Genomic DNA, 8,519 nt, shown 5'->3' with positions numbered 1-8,519 from the left:
CGGAGTTACAAACATTCAATAAAGGTGACCTTGGACTTTCTGGAAATCTTAGGAAATTATATACAACTTTGTTATTCATACCAAAAGCTTATTCAACAAATAACAAGGTCAAAATACATCATGAAATAGAGCTTATATAGCTAAGGATAGAAAACTGATATTAACTTCAGAAATGCATAACTGGAGTTCTAGACATTCAGCAAACATGATTCTTAACTTTATGGAAATCTTATTAAGTTATTTATAACTTTCATATTATCATTTTAAGATGATTCTACAGCTAACAAGGTCAAACAACACCAAGAAGACATCTCTGTCCAGATTTGGATAGAAATATGTCATTCCCTGTCATTCCACTTTGAACAGGTATAAGTAGAGTTCTAGACCACCAAAAAGGGTGTTCTCTAACATTTTGGAAATCTTAGGAAAATCACTAAAACTATCATATTATCACTAATATATGATTCCATGTTTAAATGAGCCAAACAATATAATCATTCAGATCTGCCTAGAGGACATGCAAAACCTGACAGCAAACTTCTAAAATTTATAACTCCTAAACCATCAGGCCTAAAATCATGAAATTTTAGGATAAGTAAGATAAGAAAATTATCTACAACTTTGGTATTCACCCCATTTATATAAAACATCATTGGATCCATGAAGTTATCATCACAACAGAAAATGCACATGCAGTCATTTCAGAATATAACAATTTGATGTTTCACTTGTTTTCCTAACAAAGAGCATGCACACATGAGCCATTCAAGAACTTCAACAATCACTAACATATTTAGCAACACTTTATTGAACACCAATCACTCAAAGCATCACCAAATACAATTATAAGCTTTATCTATAATTATGTTTTTATTAATCCTTTCTCCTAATAAACATATATATAATTTTAGTGATTTATGAGAACAACTAGTTTGGGGCTGAGATTTTTATGAGTGGTAGATGTTATTAAAACATGGCTACTACACGAATTTCACATGCTCAGGTTTTATAATTTAATTACTATGAAAAAGACAAATTATTATTGCAAGAAAACATGTAAAAGCAAGATAAATCTAAAGATTATCATTTTCTATAAACATATAGCCATATTATATGTTATTATGGTAGCACAACATCATACAAAGGTAGGGGAACCATATTTTCCATTTTACACCTATATAAAAATTATAACTTATTTAAAACCATTTATCAAGCATTAATGAAGTTAAATCAATAACTCAATCATACTACATGCAATGACCATAAATTTTTTACCACAACACACACATAGCATCAGTAGGCTACCATAAAAATTTCATAGCAATTGGAGCACCATAACTTTAGATATGAGAATAACAAGCAAAACAAGCAAAAATTGCCTATTTAACAAGATTAAATCAAAACATTATAACAATAGTACACAACTAGCATGTTTAATATTTTTATTAGCTAGATCATGTCATCACAAGATTAACACAACTAGAATTACTATTTTTGGACTTCTATAACTCAAGATATGCATCTGTCCAACTTAAAAGCATTTTTAAAAGCACTTTACAAGAATAAATAAAAACTAGCAGAAACTTTCTACTAACATATATCATATTATGACTCTACTGCATAGATCTAAGGATTCAAAAAAGTCCTCATTTTCTATTTTACTATTTTTCTACAATTTATTATGATTTTCCAAAGTTTCAGCCATAAAAGAAAAAAATACATTTGTAAAGAGGACCCTACACTTTCCACTAAACAGATTTCAGCAAACAGATCCTACCATGCACTATTTATTTGAGTCACGAGATTCACAGTAAGGCCATTCCCTTTCGTCGAATTCCTACGCGAGGTCCCCAACACGAGTTGGAGCAGAGGAGGTCAACAGTGGCTCGATTTCCAGTGAGGTGGTCGACCTCCGGCGGCGACGGAGTGCCAAGGGGTCCACGCGCATCCATCGGACAGCTCGACTCGGCCCGAGGTGGTCCTAGGTGGTGTGGCCATGGTAGTAGCGGCCTGACGGCCAGCGAGGATGGCTTGGGGTTGGCCAGCCTTGGCGGGCAGTGGCCAGCAGCGGCGGGGAGCATCAGGGTGCCCGCACGCACTGAGAGGAGCCCGTAGCTCGCCCCGACGTGGCTTGGCCGCGTGCGCCTGTAGCTGCAACGGCAGTTGCTTCGGCGATGGCGCTACGATGGCCGCAGTGGTCGGGAAAGGGGCACAGGAGGGGCGGCATGTGGCAGTGGAGGTGTAGCGGCACTCGGCTAGGGCGGAGAAGGCCCAAAGTGGCCTGGTCGCGGTAGCGTGAACTCGGCCCACCTCGGCCATGGCTGTCACGATGGTAGAGCGCTCCGGTGACGTTTGGCATGGGCGAGCATACGCACAAGATGGAGCCCACTAAGGCGAAGGCGGTGGTGCACGTGGTGGGACGCGAGGGAGCTCAGAGGCTAGGAAATGGCGGTGGCCATGGAGCTCCACTGCTCGGGCATGGTGAGTAGAGAGAGCAAGAGAGCGAGCTACAGGAAGGAGGGGCGAGCGCTTGGCCTTTTCATCTACACGGCGCAAGTGTTGGCAAGGTGGCGAGCATGCGAGGGTGCGAGGGAGCCATGCGGCCTACGGCGCCTGTGCGCAGTCGGATGACGGTGCTGCCCTGAAGCTTTCAAGCTAGCTCAAACATCGACTGAATCCCCAAACTTTTCCCCTCTCTAACTCTCGATTTCATGTTGTAGCAGATCAAACTTTCTTACTACGAGTTGTAGAGTTATATGTGGTGAACAACTTTGCTTAAAGGATCCAAGTGAGATTCAGATTCATTTGAGAGTTCTAGAGCTCTAAAAATGAGTAAATGAAACGGAAAACAAGTTCTGAACATTCAGACCAAAGTGCGGTTTTTAGAGCCAAAATTTGATTTTGGGATTAAAGTTTGAAGGTGCAAACGTGATCCAAACTTGATGAGACTTATTTTGTTGTTTGCAACACAAAATGTACTTCAACTCATATTAAGGAATCCAGTTGAGTTACCATATGAATTTGGAAGATAAAAATTCACAAACATGGCAACTTGCTGTTGTCAATCGGGGACTTAGAAATATTTCTGAGAGCTCAAAAGGAGCACTGCATTCAAACTTGAGGCCACTGTTTGAGCCACTTAAAAGTTGAATCAAGTCTTGGTCAAAAAATAATGTTTGTTGTACTCCACTCAAACTTCAACTTTTAGTTAAGGTCCAACTCCATGCAAGCACTCCAGACAGTTGGTCAACACAGGTCAAAACCATATCATGAAAAGGACAATTTTAGCTATTCACACACTTAGAAGCATTTTCTTGACATTTGCTCAATATGAACCCTTGATGACTTTCGTTCATGAGTTGAATTAGAGTTGTTTGAGCAAGCTTGCAAGGTTTTGTCGACATCCCATGTTTCCATTTGCTTAATAAAGCAATTCAATCAAGGTTATAACTTATCATTTTATGTGACTTCTTGGCTCCAAACTTCACGAAACTTTTTCACTAGTCAAAATGGATGCATGTTGATGTAATGTTCATGAAATAAGCATGTTTAACATTACTCATGCCTAATCTTAACCAGGGTCCACATGTAAGCAAAGTGTATTGTCCGAGTCTAAGTTGGGGCTCATTTTCATAGGTTTGACCTCAATACCTTCATCATTACTTCTAGATTATGAACTAGAGATTGTAATCATTGCTTGACATATCCTACTTAAGTCTAATTTTGCTGCTTAACTCATGACTAACACCCAGGACCTTTGTTGCCTATTTAGGATCTTTGTAAGGTGCTTAAAACTTAGATAGAGGGGTGTAGTCTTGGCTAGACCGATAGTTTTAGTTCCATATTTGTTTCGGTTAGCTGGCTCAATTATTTTTAGAAAGGACTATTCACCCCCCCTCTAGTCTGCCATCTCGACCCTACAACATCCTTATTCTGTTTAGTGCCAAACTTTTTGTTGTCTATCAATAGGTTGTTACTCAATGATTTTGATTTTTCAACTCTGATGGTAAGTTTGTGTGCCTAGAAAGAATTTGCATTCTGAGGTATATGAAGACTATAAATATATGCACTCTTGGGGTTTTCATCATAATAAAGAGCCCACTTATTGGATTGTTCTTCTGTGTTTCTATCCCAACAAACATGGATTTGCCCTTCCTAGATTTTGTTTTCGATTTAGAGATTGTAACTGCTTCACTTTCTCTTTGTAACCACACAAAAAACATTCCTCAGTCCTACCTATTGTGTAGCCCGGCCGCTCGGTGGCATTATTTGCTAGGTCAACATGTAACACTAACTTGCCTTTTTGTTTCTCACCTAATGGTTAGTGTATGATTCCTAGACATTTGATGGTTAATTCAATGGAAAATAGTGGCTCTCCAGCACCATTTGGTGACAAGACTAACACTACTAATGGAGGTAAACAAAATAAATCATCTTTTTACTATATTATTAAATTTAGCGTATTGTTTATGTTATTAATGATAATTAAAGTATCTAGATGTAACACTGTAGGAAGCGATGCTGGAGAACGCAAGAGAGAAAGAGAAAAGGCTCGATGGCTCGCAATGTCTCAAGAGAAAAGGGACGAAAGAAATAAAAAAATGCCAAGAAGCATATAAAAGAAAAAAGGGGCAACACCTACATATTGAAACTACTAATGGTAGTATAGTAGAGACGTTGTTGAGTAATAATATAGATATTACTATACTATTGATGTTACTCATACATGTTCTATCACAATTGGTAGATGGTCAGGATGCACCAAACAAGGAAAATATGGATCCTAATGAAATAGATGATTGGTTGCATAGGAATGATTCACTCCGTACAATTAATATTGATGATATATCCAATCAGATATCAGGTAATTGAACTGTTGTTTATATGGCATCAACACCTACATTTTTGTGTTGGCAAATCTATCAGTAGCTTTATATACAGCGAGAGGATCGTTGATGGATATCTAGTGTGTTTTGGTTGTCTTGTTACTATTTTAACTCAAACACAACTATGTAGGTGATGAAGATGAAGTAATTACTGCTCGCAGCATAGTTAATCAAGAATTGCAGTCACAACGCACCGATGCTTCATGTAAGAGACAGTTAACAAATGAGCAAGTCATGGCTGATCGTGCAAGGAAGAGGATGACATGCAAACATGACACCTGAGCAACGGGAACAAAGGCGCAGGTGACAGAGGCTTTACAATAAAACTCCATCTCGTAAAGAGGCAATGAAAGTGACTACAAACCGCCCCAAGGAGGTGAAGAAACACACCTTAAACAGTGAGTCCATCGCAATGGAGAATCACTCTTTAATCCAAAGATGGTGTGGCCCACTACAAACTCATATGGGCCTCATGCACCCACAGTAAGCCCCAGCGATTAGGTTAACCCAGAATCCACTACAACACCTATTTGCTTCCCACAAGCTACTGAGGAGACAAATGATGATGATGATGACGATGGATGTGGTGATATACTGCCTAGTCATATGACACATAGACAAAATGTTCCATCTAGGCAAATACATGCATTGCTAGCTCACCGTAACACTGTGTTTGAGCGTCGCATCGGTCGAAACACGAGGGTAGCTAACAATGATGATGAATGCATGACTAAAGACCATGCGGATGAAGAAATGTGTTTACCTCAGTCAACCGTGACCAACAATGTTAAGTAAAAAGGTCTCCCTACCCCTGTTCCTTCACATGAAACAACTTTATTTCTATCTCAACCATGTCCATTATGTGATTGATAGAAAACGCTAGACCAAGCAATCAAAATGCATTAGCTACACCTGCATAACCATTATTTGACGACACTGGTAATTTGCACTACTTTTAACATTCTTTACAATATTTGCTTTCCTTTATTGTTACCCAAGCTGTAATATCTCATGGCGGTGTGACAATCACAGACGATGATGAGGGCGATATATTCAAAGATGATGAGGAAGAGGACGAGGGATACCTATTTGCTGGATAAGGTATTTGTACCAAATATTGAATAACTTTCTAAACATCCACTCCTTTATCTAACCTTTATTTTTATGTTCAAATGTCATTTCAATAGAGGAATTAGATGATGATGTCCAAAGTGATACTCCAGAGGAAGACACGACTTCTAACCCTAAAGTACCTGACCCATATGAAAAGGTGTATAGTAACATGCCTAGGGAGACACATGCTAAAACCTGTCCCATATTGCAGCCACTGCGGTGCGAAGAGGTTTCCAAAAGAACCTCCTGGGTTCTATTGCCACAGCGGAAAGGTTGAGCTAAATGCGCCAATCATACCAGACCAGCTCATGAGGCTTTGGACGAGCTCTGACGCAGACGCTAGGCACTTCCGTGACAATATCGGGTTTTTTAATTGCCACTTCTCTTTCACTTCCCTCTACTGTCGTCTCGACAGTGCTACTACTAACATAAAAAACAACATCATATATACCTTTCGTGCACATGGCATGATCTATCACAACATAAGGTCATTTGGGAGAGAAGATGGTAAGGAGCCTAGACATCTTGAGCTTTACTTCTATGATGACGATCTGAGCCTTGAGCACCAGTACTGAAGGTGTCGAGAAGAGCAATACCAAAAAGATAAAGAAGTTATAGAGAGATTGGTGGCCATCCTTCATGACAACCCATACTCACAACATTTGAGGAGTATGGGGCAGGCTGGACAACTCGAGGACTATCGTCACACTTAACCTTGATCAGCGATTAGACCAAAGGACATACAATGTGTCGATGGCTTCGGAGGTGGCTGCTGTTTGGATCGAGGGTAGTGAACTCCTTGGTTAGTTTTAGAATAGTGTTGTCCTACATGGGAAAGATAGGAACATGCATGGCATCCGATCATACCATGGATGCTATGATGCTATTTCATACCCACTCTTCTTCACTAGCGGTGAGCTTGGATGGCATATGGATATCCCAAAGAAAGGTGTTATATGGAGGATGTCAACACGGCTCGTGCCCTACGTAAGGCTCGTAGTGGTACAGAAGAAGAAACTAGTTTGTTTATCTTCTTATACTTTTCATGAATATCAAATCATTATCCTAGAAACACCTCTAATACCATATTTTTTTGTAGACTCTTTGGGAAATTTATGTGTTTCTGTGCGTGACTACTACTACTACAAGTTCCAAATATGGCCAAGAATCTTTAATACTATACTTTATGGCAAGCGCCTTTTCCAATAGTTTGCGGTGGACACGTATATCAAAATTGAGAGTTCTCAATTGGATTACATACACAATCGTCAAACAGAGATTAGGGCCGACCTCCACCCAAAAATTGGTTGATAGCCTGCATACTAGTAAGGGAAGATCAAAAGCTGTTGGAAAGTGGATGATGATGCCTTCTTCGTTTATCGGAGGCCTGAGGGACATGAGGCATAGGTACTTGGATGCCATGGCACCGGTGCAGAGGTTTGGAAAACTAGACATCTTGCTAACTATGACAAGTAATCCAAAGTGGGATGAGATCACGCATGAGTTGTACCCTAGACAAACACCATAGGATCGTCCAGATCTTATTGATCGGGTCTTTAGGGCAAAACTGGAAGAGTTTAAGCACATGTTGATAAAAAAGGATATCCTTGGAAAGGTTCGTGCACACGTGTATGTTGTGGAGTTCCAGAAGAGGGGTCTACCGCACGCACATTTTTTGCTAATCATGGAGGGACGCTACAAAATCACGTGCCTAGAACAATATGACCTTCTCATCTCAGTCGAGCTCCCAAACAAGAAGAAATATCTGTACTTGTATAAAATGGTTACAAAGCATATGATGCATGGCCCTTGTGGAGTACTTAATCGCAATTGCCCATGCACAAAGGGCCATGAATAATGCAAGAACTGTTACCCGTGACCTTTCTGTGATGCCACATTACAGGGCAAGGATTCATACCTGGTTTACAGACGGTGTGACAATGGTAGAAAAGAAAAAGTTCATGGGCATGACCTTGACAACAGATGGGTCATGCCTTACAACCCATACCTCCTATGTCTGTTCAATTGCCACATCAATGTTGAGGTGTGTGGGAGCATCAAGGCCGTCAAGTATTTGTTTAAGTACATTTACAAGGGTCATGACCGCACGTCTATGGTTGTGAGAGAGACTGACAATGAGGACAATGAAGGAAACATCGATGAGATCAAACAGTACAAGGATGCTAGATGGGTAACTCCATCAGAAGCCTTGTGGAGGATATATGGTTTTGATATAAGTGATAGGTCCCCTTTGGTGTTGTCCTTGTAGCTCCATCTTTCTAACATGCACATGGTGTCATTTCACCAGCACGAGGGTGTTCAACGAGTGCTTAATCGTCCAGGTGTTGAAAGGTCGATGCTTACAGCCTACTTCAAGAAGAACAACACATCTAAACATGCCCACGATATATTGTATCGGGACTTTCCTGAGTACTATAAGTGGGACTCATAGGGAAAATCATGGATTAGGAGGGCGTAAAAGAATCATTTAAGATAGATCAAAAGAGTTGTATGTGCCAA

At 40.1% G+C, this 8,519-nt stretch overlaps 1 pseudogene; it reads left to right on the top strand.

Annotated features, from left to right (window-relative positions):
- Window positions 1–4,358: 4,358 nt before the first annotated feature.
- On the top strand, window positions 4,359–5,986 carry LOC136527425 (uncharacterized; annotated as a pseudogene).
- The last annotated feature ends 2,533 nt before the right edge of the window (window positions 5,987–8,519 follow it).

Source organism: Miscanthus floridulus, chromosome 19 (genome assembly GCF_019320115.1).
Source record: "Miscanthus floridulus cultivar M001 chromosome 19, ASM1932011v1, whole genome shotgun sequence".
NCBI lineage: Eukaryota > Viridiplantae > Streptophyta > Magnoliopsida > Poales > Poaceae > Miscanthus > Miscanthus floridulus.
Note: the sequence above shows the minus strand (reverse complement) of the source record. Positions and strands in the feature narration are given on the sequence as shown.